General features: G+C 37.2%; 1 non-coding gene across 1 annotated transcript; it reads right to left on the bottom strand.

The window, feature by feature from the left end:
• Positions 1-22,189: 22,189 nt before the first annotated feature.
• On the bottom strand, positions 22,190-22,261 carry TRNAC-GCA (transfer RNA cysteine (anticodon GCA)). The gene has a single exon. It is a non-coding gene; the product is annotated as a tRNA-Cys (tRNA).
• Positions 22,262-22,622: the final 361 nt, after the last annotated feature.

Here is a 22,622-nt window from a genome sequence, read left to right as displayed (position 1 = left end):
CCAATAGCAGGAAATCAACTGCTTGTATCATGAATGTATATTCAGCATTTAATTTGCTAATTAATTATGCTTCCTTTCCAGCAGTAATTAAGATGTGTGATTGCTTAATTTTGTGTACACTGATCATGTGTATCTGAAGATGTAGGCTAATCTTCATTCTTATCATTACTACAATCACATCTAATATCCTTACTTGAACACTGTCACTATCAAAGGAAAGCCTTATCTTTCATCTCTTTCTAGTCTTTCTCATCTGCTTCATCTAATTAATAAACCTATAAGTGAAACTTCAACAGGTATGTCACTATGCATGTATCTTTCTATCTTGTGATCTCAACCTGTTATACAGTAATCTGCCATTGGTTTATTTCCATTATTTTCAATGCTATATTTATTCTAAATGCAGCTGTAAAATTAATTTTCTCTTCCCTAAGTTCATATTATTTTAGTTACTTAAAGAACAATTTCCTGTTCACAAGTGAATTGAGATGAAACTGTTATTTTTTGCATCTTTTAATTTCTGTTGAATGGCTCCCTTATATCTAGTTAACAATCTGTGTCTAAACTTTTAGAGGAGAACTGCAACCTTTCAGTAAAAACTGCCCTTCCATCTGGGCCTTGTTCCATTTTTAAATCTAAGGCATCTTCTTATTTGACTGCCTATTGATGAAATGTTCTACAGCTTAAAGTTCAAACATGTACGCTATTTAATTACTTTAAGATCCAAGATGAAGCATCAATTTCCAACATGTATGGTGTGTTTATGTTAGTCTGCAAACTGAACAGAGTCCATCTTTTCCTCAGATGTTGATTTTCTATAATAATGAAATATATGGAGGGCCTGGGCATATATAAAAAGGTGCACAAAATAGACAATAAATGAAGTGATGATAGTGTCAAGATAGTTTCTACGGTTTTAATATAATTTATAGTATATTCTGAAAAACTTTGATTGATTTTTTCATTGTTATAGTAAGAATTGGCCACAAATTTGGCTTAACCAATTCAGCTTAATTATCTTATAGTTTTGTAGGTAAGAAGTCCAACATTGGTCTGACTTGGCAAAAATCAAATCAGGTTGCATGGCTGCATTCTTTTCTGGGTTTTAAGGAATAATCTGTCTTCTTTTTTTATCCTAGCTTCCAGAGATCATGCACATTCCTCAGTTCATGCCCCTTTCCTTTTCTTCAAATCCAGCAGAAATGGGTAGAGTTTTAATCATGTTGCCTTTTCTCTGATTCTCTGTGGGTGGGAAAGATTCTTTGCTTTTAAAAATCCATTTTACTGTATTTGATAACCAATAAGGACCTACTGTATAGCATAGGGAACTCTACTCAATTTTGGCAGTCTGGATGGAAGGGGAATTTGGGGGGGGGGGGAATGGATCCACGTATATCTATAGCTGAGTCCTTTTTCTGGCCACCTGAAACTATCAAAACACAGTTTTGATATACTCATTTGTTCAGCTATACTCAAAATGAAATTAAAAGTTTTTAAAAAGATTTTAAAAATTCATGTTACAATATTGTGCCAACTTGGATAAGCCACGCTGATCTTCCTATATTGTCTTTAACCATAATCAAATCTGCCAAGTCTCATTTAACATATTCCCAGATTGCATGCTAAGGAGTAGCCATCTTGGTGGGAGCAGGGAGATCATTCTGCCTACTATACCCTTAAATATATGTATCTATAAACATCTCTTATGTATCTACTGAATACGTTGGCAATGTGAGCTGGAGTAATTCAGGTGCTCAAAGATATCATTTAAAATGTATTATGAGTATGTTAAAAGAAAAAAAAATGCAAGCATTAATAAATGATGAAAATTTTGTTTCATCTCAAAACTAATGTCAAGCCCATTCCTTTTGCCAAAATAACCGCTATATCAAAACTTCATACATTTACATATGTGTCCACACATGTATAAGTAGGATCACACATCTATTTAGCAATTGCTTTCTTTATTGAATAATAAATAGGCTTCCCTTGTGCCTTAGACAGTAAAGAATCTGACTGCAATGCAGGAGACCTAGGTTTGATCCCTGGATTGGGATGATCCTCTGGAGAAGGGAATGGCTACCCCCTCCAATATTCTTGCCTGGAGAATTCCATGGACAGAGGAGCCTGATGGGTTACAGTCCATGGGGTCTCAAATAGTCAGACATGACTGAGCGATTTTCACTTCCACTTTTCTTTTCATTATTTAATATGTATATAATTGTTTTTACATATCACTACATATAGACTCATGACATTCCACAGTCTAACTTTAACACAATTTATTAAATAACTCAGGAATTTAAAAAATTCAAATAATCAATATTTTTTAACTTTAAAAACAGTATCTCAGTGAGCATTTTTGGATTTAAAACTTTGAGTACACACATAGATTAGTTAGGACTCAGGCTGCACATGACAAAAATGCAATTCAAACAGCTCAAGAACAAAAACAACTTGTTGTTGCTCAGTCTCTAAGTCATGTCTGACGCTTTGTGACCTCATGGACTGCAGCACTCTAGGCTTCCAAGTCCTTCACCATCTCCCAGAGTTTGCTCAAATTCTTGTCCATTAAGTTGATGATGCCATCCAACCATCTCATCCTCTGTTGTCGTCTCTTCCTTTTGCCTTCAATCTTTCCCAGCATCAGGGTCTTTTCCAATAAGTCGGCTCTTCACATCAGGTGGACAAAATACTGGACAGCAATTTGTTGGCTAGTGTGATTGGGAAACCAAAAGATTCATATAATTTAAAAACTGTTAGATTCATAGGTTAAACAATGTCATCAGCATCTGTCCATCCATCTCTCCACTTTTCTTTATTTGGTGTAATTCTGAGATAGATTCTTTCAGTATGGTGGGAAAACTGTATCCAGCTGTCTAAGCAAACATCAAAGAAGAGAGAGTAACTTTCCCAATTATTTTGGAAATATCCAGTAATGACACTGATTAGTCCAATCTGAGTCATGTGCATCCAGGAGAAATATAAGATGAGAATGTGAAGCAATCATTGTGAATAAGAAAGTGGAATATTCTGGTCTTCAGACTTCAGCTCTAGGCCTCCAGCTTCTGTAGTCCCAGTTATTGTCAGATCTTATTTTCACTGTGGTTCTAATTCCCTTTAGAGAGAGCAACTTCTGGAATCTGATAACAGTACCTCTTCTATTCGTCTCTCGAGCTTCCTGCTGTTCTAATTTCTAGGTTGTTCTACCATCTCTTCTTTGAATCCTCAGTCCTTCTATCACCTATAAGCTAATTCCATGTATTAAGACACTTTTGTTTGAAATGCCTAGGATGGTTTTTATTTTTCTCAATTTAAGCAATTATAATTTTACTTGTGTAGAAGAATTTTAAAGAAAATTATCTATGGTTTATGTGTCAGACAGTTGTTACTGCCAGCTATTGCTAGACCCTTTTACAGTCCTTGAAGACAAAATATAAAACAAGGAAATGTCCGTGTTGTGGAGGTTACACTTCAGTGAATGAAGACAGATAATAAATAATGTATGACACATACATAAAATATACTTTAGTTTAGAAGTCAATGAGAGGAATGGAAAAATAAAGTAAGGTAATGTAAATTTTAAGTTTAGTAATATATGAACATAGTGGATTGTCAGGATAGACTCTAAGGAGAGGATGACATTTGAAGGAGGTGAAGTAGATTATCTGGATAGAAACATTCCAAAGAAAAGAAATGATCCAGGCAACAATTTTAAAGAGGAAACATATTTAACATGTTCAAGAAAGAACAAAGAGGCCAGTGTGGCTGTACAGGAATTATTTAAGCGTGAGTAATATGAAGTAAAATTAAAGAAATAATGGAAAACCAGACCATATTGGCTGGAATTTATAAGACTTTGACTTTGGAAAGGGAGGGTCTAAGCCAGTATAGGATGAATAAAAGATACCAGTTCAGAAATGATTGCAGCTGCCAGCTGAGAAATGATGACAGCTTAGAACAAGATGGTAGCTACAGGAGTGATAAAAATTGGCCAGATTCTGGATCTGTTTTGAAAGAAACCAAGTAGATTTATGTGTAGCTTTTGGATATGTAAGACTAAAGGTGGAGTTTAAAATTACACCAAAGTTTGAGGTCTAAACAATGGGCAAAATGAATTTCCATGTGTTGTGATGCTGGAGAGTATGGGGATATCAGAAGTCTTATATTATGTTAAATCTGAGATGTTTATCAGATATCTAAGTGGAAATGTGAAGGAGGCACATACAAAATGGAACTCATACAGAGATTTTGGATGAAGATATATATTTTGGAAAACTAATCATGTTGATGACATATGAAGCCTTAAGAAAGAAAGATCACCAAGTGAGTGTATCTAGAAAGAAGAATGAAGTCCAAGAACTGAGCTTTAGTGCGTGCTAAGTCGCTTCAGTCTTGTTTGACTCTTTGTGACTCTATGGACTGTAGCCTGCCAGGCTCCTCCGTCCATGGGATTCCCTAGGCAAGAAATACTGAAGTGGGTTGCCATGTCCTTCTCCAGAACTTTAGTGGGATTATACAATGTGTTAACATCAGGGAATGGGAATCTTTGTGGCCATCTCAAAATTCTTCCTATCAATTGCCAAATGTGGCCCCAAAATGGGAAGCTTTAGTTCTGATAAACAACTAGTAAAAATTAAGAATGAATTCTAAATTCTTGGAATTAAGTAGAATGATTGAATTGGGGTCTGGCAAAGGCCTCTGCCTAACCATCTATGGCTTGTAGAATTGAGTAATATACTATAAACTTTATTGTCAGAGTGCTCAAAACAGAGGGCATACAGTACTCAAAATAATAGGGAGAATGAAAAGGATTTACTAATAGGAAAAACAGGAAACCAAGGAACTGTGCTAACCTGAAACTCAAGCTATAAAAAGAAAAAAGAAAATTTCTAAGGAAGGGCACAATCGTTGAGTAAAGTGTCTTTTGGGGTTAACAGTTAAGTCTAGCAATATAGTGACATAAATATTAAATACAATAGTGATATAAGCACTATTTCTATTACACCAATAACCTCTTTTTATAGAGGTATATTATTTTATTGCTTTTAAAGCAATTATCAGAATTGGAAACAATTTTTGCAATGCAATATTCTGTTTTTGTGACAATTTCCACCAAAGAATAGAAGCTAAGATGGAAACTTCTCTGATATTTATTAAAATAATTTCATAAGTTGCAGTTTAGTTAATGGATTCCTTTTCCTACCAATTTTCTAACTTCTTCAAAATAATATAACTGCCTGATGTTTAGTTAGTTTGGGATATTTTGGTTATGTTTAAGGATATCTCATTGAAGGGACAGAGAAGGCAATGGCACCCCACTCCAGTACTCTTGCCTGGAGAATCCCAGGGACGGTGGAGCCTGGTGGGCTGCCGTCTATTGGGTCGCACAGAGTTGGAGATGACTGAAGCGACTTAGCAGCAGCAGCAGCAGCATTGAAGGGAGGCAAGTCAGCAACTCCACACTGAGTACCAGCATATATGAATATCTCTATGTCATCGAAAAAGAATACAAACCTCAGGAGCTCCCCAGGAAGCCAAGGGATCTGGGAGAGAGGAGTGATTTCTTCTAGAACAATGGTGCCTGGCAAGGGACTGAGAAGAGGAAGGATACCCCTGCTTCCAGGTAGGCTGTGCCAGAGGGCTCAAGTTTGGTTTCATCACATTTCATGCAGGACTTTACACCAGTAAACTCTTGATTTCTGTGAAATACGTGCAACTTTCTGCACTCAAACATGGTCATTTTCTTCTGTTTAAAGAACTTTTCTTCTCTGGTATGAACTAAAACTGATCCTGCTGAGAACTATTCACTATCCATCTACCATAATCATTTAAATGAGTATTTAAACTTTAGTGTGCAATATACATGAACACACAGAGCCTATACCATAAACCTATTAAGATAGGATGTAGGTTATGAAGGATATCTGTTTTATAGAAGTCTTTTAAGAATTTTTTCTTGGTAGATTTTTAGAAATTTGATAAACTGTGCCCCAATAGCCAGATATTTGTTGTGCCATATATACAAAATAGAAGAGAAGAGACAACAGCCAAACCACAGTAACAATTTTCATTTCAGAAGCTGAAACAAATAAAACTGATAGAACAGCAACATATAGGGACCATTAGTTAAGATATTTACATCATACAGGGAGATAACAAGGGAATATTTCATGCAAATATGGGCACAATAAAGGACAGAAATGGTATGGATGTAACAGAGGCAGAAGATATTAAGAAAAGGTGGCAAGAATACAAAGAAGAACTATACAAGAAAGATCTTTCTGACCCAGATAACCATGATCGTGTGATCACTCACCTAGAGCCAGATATACAGGAATGTGAAGTCGAGTGGGCCTTAGGAAGAATCACTATAAACAAAGCTAGTGGAAGTGATGGAATTCCAGTTGAGCTATTTCAAATCTGAAAAGATGATGCTGTGAAAGTGTTGCACTCAATATGCCAGCAAATTTGGAACACTCAGCAGTGGCTGCAGGACTGGAAAAGGTCAGTTTTCATTCCAATCCCAAAGAAAGTCAATGCCAAAGAATGTTCAAAGTACTGCACAATTGCACTCATCTCACACGCTAGTAAGATCAGATCAGATCAGATCAGTCACTCAGTCGTGTCCGACTCTTTGCGACCCCATGAATCACAGCACGCCAGGCCTCCCTGTCCATCACCAACTCCCGGAGTTCACTCAGACTCACGTCCATTGAGTCAGTGATGCCATCCATCCATCTCATCCTCTGTCATCCCCTTCTCCTCTTGCCCCCAATCCCTCCCAGCATCAGAGTATTTTCCAATGAGTCAACTCTTCGCATGAGGTGGCCAAAGTACTGGAGTTTCAGCTTCACATGCTAGTAAAGTAATGCTCAAAACTTTCCAAACCAAGCTTCAACAGTATTGAACTGTGAACTTCCAGATGTTCAAGCTGGATTTAGAAAAGGCAGAGGAACAAGAGATCAAATTGTCAACATCTGTTGGATCATCAAGAAAGCCAGAGAGTTCCAGAAAAACATCTACTTCTGCTTTATTGACTATGCGAAAGCCTTTGACTGTGTAGATCACAACAAACTGGAAAATTCTCCAAGAATGGGAATATAAATCCAATTTACCTGTCTCCTGAGAAATCTGTATGCAGGTCAGGAAGCAACAGTTAGAACCAGACATGGAACAACATACTGGTTCCAAATTGGGAAAGGAGTACATCAAGGCTGTATATTGTCACCCTGCTTATTTAATTTATATGCAGAGTACATCATGTGAAATGCTAGGCTGGATGAAGCACAAGCTGGAATCAAGACTTCTGGGAAAATAACAATAACCTCAGATATACAGATGATACCACCCTTATGGCAGAAAGCGAAGAAGAACTAAACAACTTCTTGATGAAAGTGAAAGAGGAGAATGAAAAAGTTGGCTTAAAACCCACCATTCAGGAAACTAAGAATATGACATCCGGTCCCATCACTTCATGGCAAATAGATGGGAAAACAATGGAAAGGGTGAGAGACTTTATTTTGGGGGGCTCCAAAATCACTGCAGATGGTGACTGCAGCCATGGAATTAAGAGACACTTGATCCTTGGAAGAAAACATATGACCAACCTAGACAGCATATTAAAAATCAGAGACATTACTTTGCCGACAAATGTCTGTCTAGTCAAAGTTATGGTTTTTGCAGTAGCCATGTATGGATGTGAGAGCTGGATTATAAAGAAAGTTGAGTGCTGAAGAATTGATGCTTTTGAACTGTAGTGTTGTAGAAGACTCTTGAGAGTCCTTCGGACTGCAAGGAGATCAAACCAGTCAATCCTAAAGGAAATCAGTCCTGAACATTCCTTGGAAAGACTGATGCTGAAGCTGAAACTCTAATACTTTGGCCACCTGATGCAAAGAACTGACTCATTGGAAAAGACCCTGATTCTGGGAAAGATTGAAGGCAGAAGGATAAGGGGATGATAGAGGATGAGATGGTTGGATTGCATCACCGACTCAATGGACATGAGTTTGAGCAAGCTCCCGGAGTTGGTGATGGACATGGAAGTCTCATGTGATGCAGTCCACAGGGTTGCAAAGAGTTGGACACGACTGAGCAGCTGAACTAAACAAGGAGATATAATGAGATAAGTGATAGAAACTGTGACTTACATGGGCCTCATTATATTGACACAACTGTTTGTTTGGGGGGATGATTTTGTTGATCAGCAAATCTGATTGCCCTGTGTTCTGACAATTGGTAAAAATGTCCCTTACCTAGTCTTTGTCAGTTAAGAGACACAGTAACACCAAAGGAATTGTAGTTGGCAGCTTCCAGCATGTTTTGCTGTTCTTTTTACTCATCAACCAGGTTACGAATAGCCTGAATAACCAAGATTTTCTGTCTTCTTGGTTTGAATCAAGCAAAGTCCATGTGCAATAATATTTGTTTTATTTCCAGTCTTATTGAGATATGATTGACATATTATATTAATCCAAGGTATAAAATATAACAATGGCATACATGTACACATTGTGAAGTGCTTACCCAAATAAGTGTAGTTAACATCAGTCACCTCACATAACTAACATTTCTTCTTGTGATGAGAACTTTTCAGATTTACTCTCTTAGCAATACTTTGGCACTTTTTAAATGGGATAAAAACCAGACTGTACTTGGAAACTTCTCTGAGTAATTCTTAATAACTGTAGCCCAGGAATCTATATGGAAAATGATTAGCTAGAGCAGAGTTGACATTTTAAAATAGCCTTGGAGAGTGGTAAGGCAGAATGGTAGAATGTGCTTTAATAATAGAATGTGGATTAGTGTCCACATTCTATATGGAGTTAAACATCATTACAGAAAGTGTTTGGGTTCTCTTGTTTCATGGTTCCACCACTTTTCATAATCATTTCCATGAATATTACCAGAATTTCCCTCATTTTTCTTTCAGAAATCAGCCTGTGCCATAAGCACAAATAGAAGGAGAGGATGCAGTCACTTCAACAACAAATGGTAACTTTCTTGATCATGTTCAATGTAGCATAATGGTTAAAAGTGTAATAGTGTTTGCATAAATCAGAACTAGAATAAAGTCAATTTGTAACACTTTGAGTGAATTTCCTAACACTCTAGACCTCATTTTACTCAAATGTATTAAGGAAATTATAAAAGAATCTATCTTTTTAAATTTTTGGTGAAAATTAAATAAGACAATGAATACAAAAGACTTGGCTCCCAGGAATCATGCATATAAATTGTTTCTATTATTATAATTATTATCCATGTAATTAATTTGGATCTCAGTAACTTCAGAGCATCAATCTGTTTTTTCTTTCTCTCTACTTCCAGCCAAAGGAGCTTGGGACTTTAATTGGACCCTTTCCTACTATGTAAAAACTAATCAAAACAATTTAATTATATTTGGCTTCTAAGTCCCCTAAAATGTTATTTTATGAGGGCATATGATCTGGATGCCAAAGGCAGTAGAAAATCACTTGGGTAATGTATATGTTGAGTCAGTTTAATAAGCCAGGGTAAAGGAAACTTCCTTCTCTCTACTACTCATCCAGGCATGATTCTGGGGTATGATACTTGCAATCTCAGACTTTTGATCAAGTATTGAGTTAGTAATGACTTTATCGGAAGGAAAACTCAATCCAGCTTGAATTAAAAAAGAACTTCTTATAATGTACAGAGCCTAACCCTGGGAAACACTTCTGTTAGAATACATTTAATTCATGATACAAAAATTAAATAAGAAACAAGAAAAATAAAAGTGAGTATGTATCTCTTAGACTATACCTTTGGACCATATGTTTTTTTAGCTTCTGTTTCTCCATCAGTTTGCTTCGTTTTCTTCTTTCTATCTACTATTATTTACTATTTCATATGCTTGGTCTACTTAGGATAAAGGCTAGACTGCTATTGAAAAAAAGAGGCCCAAAGTGAAGGAGCTTAGAAAAAAAGATTTTTCTTTTTTTCTCTCAGATATAAATGTCCCAAAGTGAGCGTCTGAAGTCAGCACTCATTTAAAGACCCAGATTCTTTCAAAACTCTGATTTCTATATACCCTCTGATATTACCCTCTGAAGTTCAGGCTAGATTACGGGTTTATGTTCCAACACTATGGGATGCGTGGATACAGGAATACTGTAATGTCTTAAGACAAAGGTAAACATTTCAATGGTGACAATTTAATACATGGCCACATTTGGTATAAGAGAGACTGGAAGATATTGTTTCTACTTAGGCAGCCATGTGAAGACCACTATTTTTCTACCTCACAATTTAAGACTCACAAAGTCAGTCTCAGCACTAGAATTTATTTGCCCTAATTTCAAGAGACCAAGAAAAATGACTAATTTTGAATCCCATTTCTAAGTTTTCAGGAGAGAGAATCTGAATGTATCCAAAGTTATATTTGTTTTAGTTGTTTAGTCACTATGTCATGTCTGACTCTTTGCACCTCCATGGACTATAGACCACCAGGCCTCTGTCCATGGAATTTCCCAGGCAAGAATACTGGGGTGGGTTGCCATTTCCTTCTCCAGAGGTCTTCCCGACCCAGGGATCAAATCAACATCTCCTGCATTGGTAGGAGGATTCTTTACCATTGAGCCACCAGGGAAGCCCAAAAAGTTATGGGGAGAGATAAGTAATATAAAACAAATATTGTGTAATTCCCTTGAGATCTGGTGGTTAAGACTCCATGTTTCCATTGCAGATTGCATGAGTTTGATCCCTGATTGGGGAACCCAGATCCCACATGCATGCTGCGCAGCCAATAAATAAATAAAACATGGTTGTCAATATCCATATCTAGTCAGAGAGTGGGTCAGTGGAAGGAGTTACAGGGTGAACAGATAATCCAATAGTTGTTTACTACCTATGTATTTGAATTTTAAATCTGTGAAGCTAATAAAATAAAGACATCAAAACAGAATAATATACTCACAAACAGAAAACAACAGATCAAAAAATAATTGATAAAAATATTTTTATCTAGAATACTAACAATCTGAATTCTAAAAGACACCATAAATAGTCAAGTGGTAGCCTTTCAGTCACATATGACACTCTGTGACTCCATGGACTGTAACCCATCAGCTTCTCAGTCCATGGGGATTCTTCAGGCAAGAATACTGGACTGGGGTGGCCATTCCCTTCTCCAGGGGATCATTCCAACCCAGGGATCAAACCCACGTCTCCTGCATTGCAAGTGGATTCTTTACCATCTGAGCCACCAAGGAAACCTGCAAAGCACCATATTCAAGTTCAGTTCACTTTATAAACCTAAAGGTATTTTACTGAAGGACACTTTAGCCATAATCTATTCTATTAAGACATCAAAGTAGAGAAGCTGTTATTATTTTTAGTTGATGAAAAGGAATTTTAATCAAACATATTTTTATTTAAAAAACATAGAACTAAAAAATAGATGGATTTACTATTTAAAAAATTCTGTATCTCAAAGCTCTTTGGTCTTTAAATAAGTCTGGTGCTAGACTGTCTTTGTCTAACTTATAAAGCCTATAGACCACGGACCCAATCTGATCCATGAATTAGCCATGGAATCATAGTCCTTGATTCAGTCTGTCATGATATGGATGTCAGAAGAGTCTCTGGTCTCCTCCTAAATTGTGTGTGTGTGTGTGTGTGAGAGAGAGAGAGAGAGGGAGGGAGAGAGAAAGAGGGACATAGAGGGAAGGAGACAAAAGATTCTCTTCTAAGTGTAAATCGGAACTTCTGGAATTCTATTTAACTATAAAAATGGAAAATTTCTTTTACAAAGATAACTAAGTATCTCTGATGCTTCAGCTGCTTTTATTTACTGCTCAAAAACAAAAACAAGGAAAGCTAAATATTTTGCACAGCTTTGGGTACTTCAGATACTTTATGGAACACGAAATAAAGAAGGAACTATTTAGGTTATTCTTGATTGAGAATTCCTTTTTGATCTTTTACAATATCAACTAATTTCATAATTGGATTACAAGTTGCAGCACTTTGAAATACTGTCTAGATATATGACTGTTTGCAGTGAAATAGAACTCCAAACATAACGTATAGTACTCAGCTATTCACACATATTATTTGTTCTTATGTGAAAAGGAGTTATTGATTCTTATATCTATCAATATATCAGTTTTATAGTCATGCAATCAAATTTCAGGGAGACTTTCTAATTCAGACTTGTAGATACATTAGACATAAAATATATTTAAATCTCAGCAAGCAGCACTAGTCTCAAAACTTGCATTGATATCTACTCTCTCTCAATAATAAAGTTTCCCCTTCTATACAACATAGCCTGTATTTCTGAACCCCATAATGCCAAATTAAGAGAACAAACATGCATTGAATATATCTGCTTTACTTCAAAATTACTATGGTATTTCCTATATGTATTATTCAATCCTTGCTTTGCTAAGCATTAATTTAGTACCTATATTCTAATTGTTCATGTATTTCTAAAATGCTTAGCTAAGGGGAGCCCTGCCAAGAAATGCCATGATCAGTTGCTTCTAGGCCTTATAAATAACTGCTTATGTAAGCCTACAGACAGACCATCTTTATATAGTCCTGATGCAACCGTGTATATGGAATGCTTAGTCATCATTATGTAACCCTGAGAAATGAAGCTGCATAATGCTGATGGCATAACAGCTTATATTTAAGATCCAGATATTAGATCTAGTATTCTGGCTTGAAAAAGGCAAGTTTTGCAAATAAGCAATGGAGTTTCAAGATGACACAGTTGGAGTATAAGAGGATGTTTTTTAAGCCTCCAGTCTCTGCTTCTCACAGCATGGCAAGATCTCACCCAGGGAGGCAGAATTTCATCACCACCAATGCCAGCACATTTCCACTTAAGAAACTGGAAAAACATGAGTCCTTACACACTGAACACCCATACACCTCTGACTTGATGTCCCCTGGTAATTAGAAAAGGATTCATTTAACATATTTTAGTTAACTAATTTCTTTAAAAATTTATTTGAGGTTTTGGCCAAACATCAAATCCAATCCTTGATAGTACAATTTGAGTGGCACACTCTGACACAAATAGTAGAAACCCAATGACAGGTCATTAACCAAGTTAATGTATAAGTATTTACCACATTCTTAAAAATATCTCTATTACCTCACTATTGGATTCAATAGCATTGTAAATATCCATCCCTCTCTCCATCCATAGTTTTTCAGGCACTATGTCTATCAAGCCTAATCCCTTGAATCTATTTGTCACTTCCACCGTATAAGGTCAGTTTTCATTCCAATACCAAAGAAAGGCAATGCCAAAAAATGCTCAATCTACCACACAATTGTACTCATCTCACACGGGAGCAAAGTAATGCTCAAAATTCTCCAAACCAGGCTTCACCAGTACACGAACTGTGAACTTGCAGATGTTCAAGCTAGATTTACAAAAGGGAGAGGAACCAGAGATCAAATTGCCAACATCCATGGGATCATTGAGAAAGCAAAAGAATTCCAGAAAAATATCTACTTCTGCTTTATTGACTATGCCAAAGCCTTTGACTGGGTGGATCACAATAAACTGTGGAAAATTCTGAAAGAGATGGGGATACCAAACCACCTTACCTAACTCCTAAGAAATCTGTATGCAGATCAAGAAGCAACAGTTAGAACCGGACATGGTTCCAAATTAGGAAAGGACTACATCAAGGCTGTATATTGTCACCCTGCTTATTTAACTTATATGCAGAGTACATCATGTGAAATGCCAGGCTGGATGAAGTACAAGCTGGAATCAAGATTTCTGGGAGAAATAACAATAACCTCAGATATGCAGATGACCTACCCTTATGGCAGAAAGCAAAGAAGAACTAAAGAGCCTCTTGATGAAAGTGAAAAAGGAGAGTGAAAAAGTTGGCTTAAAACTCAACATTCAGAAAACTAAGATCATAGCATCTGGTCCCATCAGTTCATGGCAATTAAATGGGAAAACAATGGAAACAATCAGAGAATTTATTTTGGGGGGCTCCAAAATCACTGCAGATGGTTTAGTGTGGCCATGAAATTAAAAAATGCTTGCTCTTTGGAAGAAAACCTATGACCAATCTAGACAGCATATTTAAAAGCAGAGATATTACTTTGCCAGCAAAAGTCCGTCGTCTAGTCAGAGCTATGGTTTTTCTAGTAGTCATGTATAGATGTGAGAGTTGGACTATAAAGAAAGCTGAGCACCAAGAATTGATATGATTTTGAACTGTGGTGTTGGAAAAGACACTTGAGAGTCCCTTGGACTGCAAGGAGATCGAACCATTCAATCTCAAAGGAAATCAGTCCTGAATACTCATTGGAAGGACTGATGTTGAAGCTGAAACTCCAATACTTTGGCCACCCATTGGAAAAGACCCTGATGCTTGGAAAGATTAAAGGTGGGAGGAGAAGGGGATGACAGAGGTTGAGATGGTTGGATGAAATCACTGACTCAATGGACATGAGTTTAAGAAAGCTCTGGGAGTTGGTGAGGACAGAGAAGCCTGGCGTGCTGCAGTCCATGGGGTCTCAAAGATCTGGTCACGACTCTGTGACTGACCTGAATTAGCTGATCTCTCCTTCCAATATTTCCTACCATAATTCAACACTATTTTCAGGTTCAGTTCAGTTCAGTTCAGTCGCTCAGTCATACCCGACTCTTTGCAATCCCATGAATTGCAGCATACCAGGCCTTCCTGTCCATCACCAACTCCCAGAGTTCACTCAAACGCATGTCCATCGAATCGGTGATGTCATCCAGCCATCTCATCCTCTGTCATCCCCTTTTCCCCAATCCCTCCCAGCATCAGAATCTTTTCCAATGAGTCAACTCTTCTCATGAGGTGGCCAAAGTACTGGAGTTTCAGCTTTAGCATCAATCCTTCCAAAGAACACCCAGGATGATGTCCTTTAGAATGGACTGGCTGGATATCCTTGCAGTCCAAGGGACTCTCAAGAGTCTTCTCCAATACCACAGTTCAAAAGCATCAATTCTTTGGTGCTCAGCCTTCTTCACAGTCCAACTCTCACATCCATACATGACCACAGGAAAAACCATAGCCTTGACTAGACGAACCTTTGTTGGCAAAGTAATGTCTCTGCTTTTGAATATGCTATCTAGGTTGGTCATAACTTTCCTTCCAAGGAGTAAGCGTTTTTTAATTTCATGGCTGCAGTCACCATCTGTAGTGATTTTGGAGGCCAGAAAAATAAAGTCTGACACTGTTTCCACTGTTTCCCCATCTATTTTCCATGAATTGGTGGGACCAGATGCCGTGATCTTTGTTTTCTGAATGTTGAGCTATAAGCCAACTTTTTCACACTTCACTTTCACTTTCATCAAGAGGCTTTTGTGTTCCTCTTCACTTTCTGCCATAAGGGTGGTGTCATCTGCATATCTGAGGTTATTGATATTTCTCCCGGCAATCTTGATTCCAACTTGTGTTTCTTCCAGTCCAGCATTTCTCATGATGTACGCTGCATATAAGTTAAATAAACAGGGTGACAATATACAGCCTTGACGAACTCCTTTTCCTATTTGGAACCAGTCTGTTGTTCCATGTCCAGTTCTAACGGTTGCTTCCTGACCTGCATACAAATTTCTCAAGAGGTAGATCAGGTGGTCTGGTATTCCTGTCTCTTTCAGAATTTTCCACACTTTATTGTGATCCATACAGTCAAAGGCTTTGGCATAGTCAATAAAGCAGAAATACATGTTTTTCTGGAACCCTCTTGCTTTTTCCATGACCCAGCGGATGTTGGGAATTTGATCTCTGGTTCCTCTGCCTTTTCTAAAACCAGCTTGAACATCAGGAAGTTCACGGTTCACATATTGCTGAAGCCTGGCTTGGAGAATTTTGAGCATTACTTTACTAGCATGTGAGATGAGTGCAATTGTGTGGTAGTTTGAGCGTTCTTTGGCATTACCTTTCTTTGGGATTGGAATGAAAATTGCCCTTTTCCAGTCCCGTGGCCACTGCTCAGTTTTCCAAATTTGCTGGCATATTGAGTGCAGCACTTTCACAGCATCATCTTTCAGGATTTGGAATAGCTCAACTGGAATTCCATCACCTCCACTAGCTTTGTTCGTAGTGATGCTTTCTAAGGCCCACTGGACTTCACATTCCAGGATGTCTGGCTCTAGGTCAGTGATCACACCATCATGATTATCTGGGTCATGAAGATCTTTTTTGTACAGTTCTTCTGTGTATTCTTGCCATCTCTTCTTAATATCTTCTGCTTCTGTTAGGTCCATACCATTTCTGTTCTTTATCGAGTTCATCTTTGCATGAAATATTTATTTGGTATCTCTGATTTTCTTGAAGAGATCCCTAGTCTTTCCCATTCTGTTGTTTTTCTCTATTTCTTTGCATTGATCGCTGAAGAAGGCTTTCTTATCTCTTCTTGCTATTCTTTGGACCTCTGCATTCAGATGTTTATATCTTTCCTTTTCTCCTTTGCCTTTCATTTCTCTTCTTTTGACAGCTATTTGTAAGGCCTCCCCAGACAGCCATTTTGCTTTTTTTGCATTTCTTTTCCATGGGGATGGTCTTGATCCCTATCTCCTGTACAGCATCATGAACCTCATTCCATAGTTCATCAGGCACTCTATCTATCAGATCTAGGCCCTTAAATCTATTTCTCACTCCCACTGTATAATCATAAGGGATTTGATTTAGGTTATACCTGAATGGTCTAGTGGTTTTCTCTACTTTCTTCAATTTAAGTCTGAATTTGGCAATAAGGAGTTCATGGTCTGAGCCACAGTCAGCTCCTGGTCTTGTTTTTGCTGACTGTATAGAGCTTCTCCATCTTTGGCTGCAAAGAATATGATCAATCTGATTTCGGTGTTGACCATCTGGTGATGTCCTTGTATAGAGTCTTCTCTTGTGTTGTTGGAAGAGGGTGTTTGTTATGACCAGTGCATTTTCTTGGCAAAACTCTGTTAGTCTTTGCCCTGCTTCATTCCGTATTCCAGGCAGGCTTCTAAAAAGAGACAGTTTTTATTGTACTTTTCATAATGAAGTAAAAAGCAAGATCATCATCTCAGAGTGCGGAGAAGGTGAATTGTAAAGTTGCATGGAAAAGAGATACTGAATCACTGTTTAAGATAAATATTCTTGGAAAACATTGTAGGGTTGTTGGATAATGAGAATACTCATTTCATTTTTTATTACTTTTAATATTTTAATGAAAATATTAAACAGACCTAAAACCACAACTTCTGGAAGAACCATTTATTCTTGCCAGTCTTTTATCTCTCCTCAAACTTATCCTTGGCCTCTTCTCGGGCCTTGCATTTGAGAGCAGGAAGACATCTTTGTTGACAGCAGTTTTGTCCAAGGGGGTGTCCACAGCATACCTTGTGGGCATGAGGTGATTATAATTACAAACTTTCGAAAAAGACTTGATCTTTGACCTCTTGGCAATTTTCTTTTTGCCCATAGCAGCTATCACTTTGCAGAGATAGCAATCAATTCCAGCCACCAAAGCACCACCTTCCCAAGTTTCATGAACTTGCCCATTTCAGCAGCTACCATGGATACTCATTTGAAATGTATGATCCTAAATTTAAAGTGTACTCAGTTAATATAATATTTACCCAACATGTTCAACTGCTCCTAAAAAGCCCATGCAATGATTAAATACTTGGGATTTATTAGAATCACTTTTCCAGGCAAATATTATAGAAGGATATGGGATTTAATGGCATTTATAAGATACTTGTTACAGTGATGGATCATGGAATCTAACCTGAGCCAAGAGAAAAATAGAACTTGAGGTATTAGGGAAAAGGATTAAAGACTTAAAGGTGGCAGGTTTGAGATCAGAAATTCTCATTGAGGTTGAAGAAATGCTGGAATGAAATATTGAAGTGGAAGGATAGTCATCAGCAGATAATAAATCAAAATTTTGAATGAGGTGCTGTTATTGGTGATAACAAGGACTAGGTTATATTTGAAGAGTGGTGGATGAAATGTTAGCAAATCCAAGGAGATCAAGATGCAAGATCCTCAGTAGTTAGTTGGACCTTCCTCACGTGTTTTGACATTAGGCAATATTCACAACAGTGCAGGAATGAAAATATAGGCTGACAAATACCTTAGACAGTTGGCTTCCAATAGTTAACATAAGAAAAAAAGGGATAAGGACATGACAGAGAATACTGAAACTCTTCTAAATCAGGTTATACAATTAGTGTAATGTTAATAGACTAAAAAGAGAAAAATATCTCAATGGATGTTGAAATGCCATTTAATAGGATTTTAAAAATGTATATAAATGTAGTATACATATATATTCATTTATATATATTGTTATATATATAGTTCAGAGAAGGCAATGGCACCGCACTCCAGTACTCTTGCCTGGAAAATCCCATGGGTGGAGGAGCCTGGCAGGCTGCAGTCCATGGGGTCGCTAAGAGTCGGACACGACTGAGCGACTTCACTTTCACTTTTCACTTTCATGCATTGGAGAAGGAAATGGCAACCCACTCTTGCCTGGAGAGTCCCAGGGACGGGGGAGCCTGGTGGGCTGCCGTCTATGGGGTCGCACAGAGTCGGACACGACTGAAGTGACTTAGTAGCAGCAGTATATATATAGTTACCATAATTTAACATTATCTTAAACATGCTGAGACAACAATTACAAAAAATAAATAGAAGTGTAATATGAAAATTGGAAAATAAGAGGTAAATTTGTATACATTTATATTTTTTCATTTATTGGTAAATTTGAAGGAAAAAGTAGGTGAATTCCATGGTCTCTCCTAGGATTAATGTTCTTCAGTGCCTCAATATTTCTTCTCTAGTATCTCCAAGAGGGAAAGTTTAAGGGTCACTGAAAAACTGTGTGGTTTTTGCTTCTCCCTCTTTGTATCACAAAGGTAATGTCCATTGACTGAAAGAATGAAATAAAAACACTGATGATTATATAGGGTCTTTATATGTACCTACATTTATCCTCTTCACGAATAATTTGTTTTGCTTTTTTATATTGATATTGTATTTCTGTATACATCAAAATTGTTTTCTAAATGGTAGATGGCTACTTGTTTGATAGGAATAATTTAAACATAATTATAATAAAGGCTTAAGCTTGACTTTCAAGTTTTCTTCTCTAACAATTAAATATGCATTTATTTAAGCAATCATGGTATAAAACAGTAGTGGATGAGAAATGAGGATAATTAGGGAATTAAATGATTGAACTGGTTTGAATAGTGTTTGAGTTTCACTCTACCTAGAAAATGTATGTTCTCGCTTATATTTTGTTCTTATTCCTTTCATAAGTCTTCTTTATGGTTTTCCTTTCCATTTTATAATATTTATCTAAAATTGTGGGGGAAAAAAAAAACTTCAGTTGAAATAGCAGAACCACTGATAAACCCAACAAAATTTGATAAATAACCACCTTGCACTAAGAAGTTTCCAGATATTCTTGAATCTGTAGAGAACCAGACAGGACTAATATAACAAAATTCCATTCCTTGATCTATGCCTCAAGGACAGAATGGAAATTAGTCAACAAGCCCAAGCAGACATGAATGGATGCTCTCATAAACAAAATGCTGGAGGCCAGCTACATCATCTCCAGCAGTATTTCCTAAATTCTCTTTTTACTGTTCTAGACCAAGCACATTGAATGATATATCACCTTTCTGGAATGTCAGAGAGGGATAGTGATTACAACTAGGGAACATGTTAATCAGTAGAATTGATATGTTTGTGTCTATATTCCCATTTTTTTCCTCTCTTCTTTTCTTTTCCTTCTCCTTTTCCTTTATATTTCAAGTTTGCCCATCACTGAATTTTTTGTGGCCTGTATTTCTACCCTTCCTACATTCCATTCAGAAGCAAACACTGTATAGCTAGGAAATCAGAAAAGTCAAGCACTTTCATATTTTTATTAATTTATAATATGAGAAGGAGTTTTCATGCATACCAAAATTTTTAAATTATGCTATATTAGTAAATTGTGTTATTAAGCACTATATGTGATACATAAATAAGAGAGTTTATCCTCATCTTCATGTAGTTTTCAGTCTGTTGTAATAAGACATTTACTCAAAGAAAAATTAAAGGAAACCTGATAAATATTTTCTTTAAAAATAAATAAACATCGTACTATTGATTTTAAAGGAGAGATAGCTCAAGTATGTGGAAACTAAGGACAAAATAAGGAGAAAAGTGATATAAAATAAAATGAAATTTGAGTAAAATTTTGAGGAAATGAGATTATCAGTTCATTTGCTCAGTCGGGTCCAACTCTGCGACCCCATGAACTGCAACACGCCAGGTCTCCCTGTCCATCTCCAACTCTCAGAGTTTACTCAAACTCATGTCCATCGAGTCAATGATGACATCCAACCATCTCATCCTCTGTCTTCCCCTTCTCTTCCCACTTTCAATCTTTCCCAGCATCAAAGTCTTTTCAAATGAGTCAGCTCTTCTCATCAGATCACCAAAGTATTGGGAGTTTCTGCTTCAACATCAGTTCTTCCAATGTATATTCAGGACTATTTCCTTTAGGATGGACTCGTTGGATCTCCTCATAGTCCAAGGAACTCTCAAGAGTCTTCTCCAACACCATGGTTCAAAAACATCAATTCTTCAGCGCTCAATTCTTGGCTTTCTTTATAGTCCAACTCTCACATCCATACATGACTACTAGAAAAACGATAGCCTTGACTAGACAGAACTTTGTTGGCAAAGTAACGTCTCTGCTTTTTAATAGCTGTCTAGGTTGGTCATAACTTTTCTCCCAAGGAGTAAGCATCTTTTGATTTCATAGCTGCAGTCATCATCTGCAGTGATTTTGGAGCCCAAAGAAATAAACTCTGCCACTCTTTCCACTGTTTCCCCATCTATTTCCCATGAAGTAATGGGACCGGATGCCATGATCTTTGTTTACTGAATGTTGAGCTTTAAGTTAACTTTTTCACTCTCCTCTTTCACTTTCATCAAGAGCCTCTTTAGTTCTTCTTCACTTTCTTCCATAAAGGTGGTGTTATCTGCATATCTGAGGTTATTGATATTTCTCCCGGCAATCTTGATTCCAGCTTATGTTTCATCCAGCCCAGCATTTCTCATGATGTACTCTTCATATAAGTTAAATAAGCAGGGTGACAATATATAGCCTTGAGGTACTCCTTTTCCTATCTGGAACCAGTTTGTTGTTCCAGGTCTAACTGTTGCTTCCTGACCTGCATATAGATTTCTCAAGAGGCAAGTCAGTGATCTGGTATCCCCATCTCTTTCAGAATTTTCCACAGTTTAATGTGATCCACAGATTATCAAGTGCTAGTAAAACATGAAAATAGGAAATAAGTATATCTGGAATGTAACTAGCAACCAAGTTTCACTGAAGAGTATGGCAATGGTCACTAGTGATAGGAAGGTACTGGATATAAAAAGCTTAGTTTCAGAAGGGAAACTGATATGGAATTTATTCACTGTAATTGTAAGCCAGATTTGTTGTCCAGTAGCTAAGTCATGTCCTACTCTGTGACCCCCATGGCCTGCAGCATGCCAGGCTTCCCTGTCCTTCACTACCTCCCAGAGTTTGTTCAAACTCATGTCCATTGAGTTAATGATGCCATCCAACCATCTCATCCTCTGCCACCCCATTCTCCTCTTGCCCTCAATCTTTCCCAGCATCAGGGTCTTTTCTAATGAGTCAGCTCTTTGCATCAAGTGAACAATATTGGAGCATCAGCTTCAGCATCAGTCCTTCCAGCGAATATGGGCTACATGATTTTTAGGGCTCAGTGCAAAATAAAAATTCATAGCCCTTAGTTAAAATAGTATTAATAATATTAAGACAGCTATAGCAGATCATAAAACCAAGTGTGTGGCCTTCTAAGCATGGGACCCTATGAGACTATACAGGTCACATAACCATGAACTTGTCCTGTTGGTTAGTCACTGGTCCTGTTGGTGAGTTGTGGAGTAAATGAGAGAACATTTTGCTAGGGAAAATATATCTAGATGGAGTATCAAGATAAACAGGAGGGTAAGAAAATAGGAAAAGGAAAACAATCAAAAGACAGTGGAATTGTAAAGTGAAATGAAGTCACTCAGTCGTGTCCGACTCTTTGTGACCCCATGGACTATAGCCTACCATGCTCCTCCGTCTGTGGGATTCTCCAGGCAAGAATACTGGAGTGGGTTGCCATTTCCTTCTCCAGGAGATCTTCCCAACCCAGGGATCGAACCTGGGACTCCCGCATTGCAGGCAAATGCTTTACCAACTGAGCCACTAGGGAAGTTCAAAAAGCTTAAAGAAGCCTAATTATTGGGAATAAAATTTTATGGTATGTAAAACAAAGTGGAAAAAAAATCATCCATAATACTTAACAGATAATAGCTAGCTAAAAAGATAATAACAGAATTAAACCAAAGATGAGTCTACATTTTCATCTTGGATGACTAGAAGAGAAAGCAAATACCAACAACAACAACAACAAAAATCAGAAAGAGGAGCTGATTTTAAGGGGACACTGGAATGATGCTGATCTTAATTGAGGGATGCCCAAGTACAACAGGATAGAAAAATATATGAAGTATCCAGGGAAATGCAATCAGATACTAGAAGGGGGAAAAAAAACTTATTAAGAAAAAGAATAA

The sequence above is a fragment of the Bos taurus genome, chromosome 3 (assembly GCF_002263795.3).
Source record: "Bos taurus isolate L1 Dominette 01449 registration number 42190680 breed Hereford chromosome 3, ARS-UCD2.0, whole genome shotgun sequence".
NCBI lineage: Eukaryota > Metazoa > Chordata > Mammalia > Artiodactyla > Bovidae > Bos > Bos taurus.
This window is presented reverse-complemented; position numbering and strand designations above follow the sequence as displayed.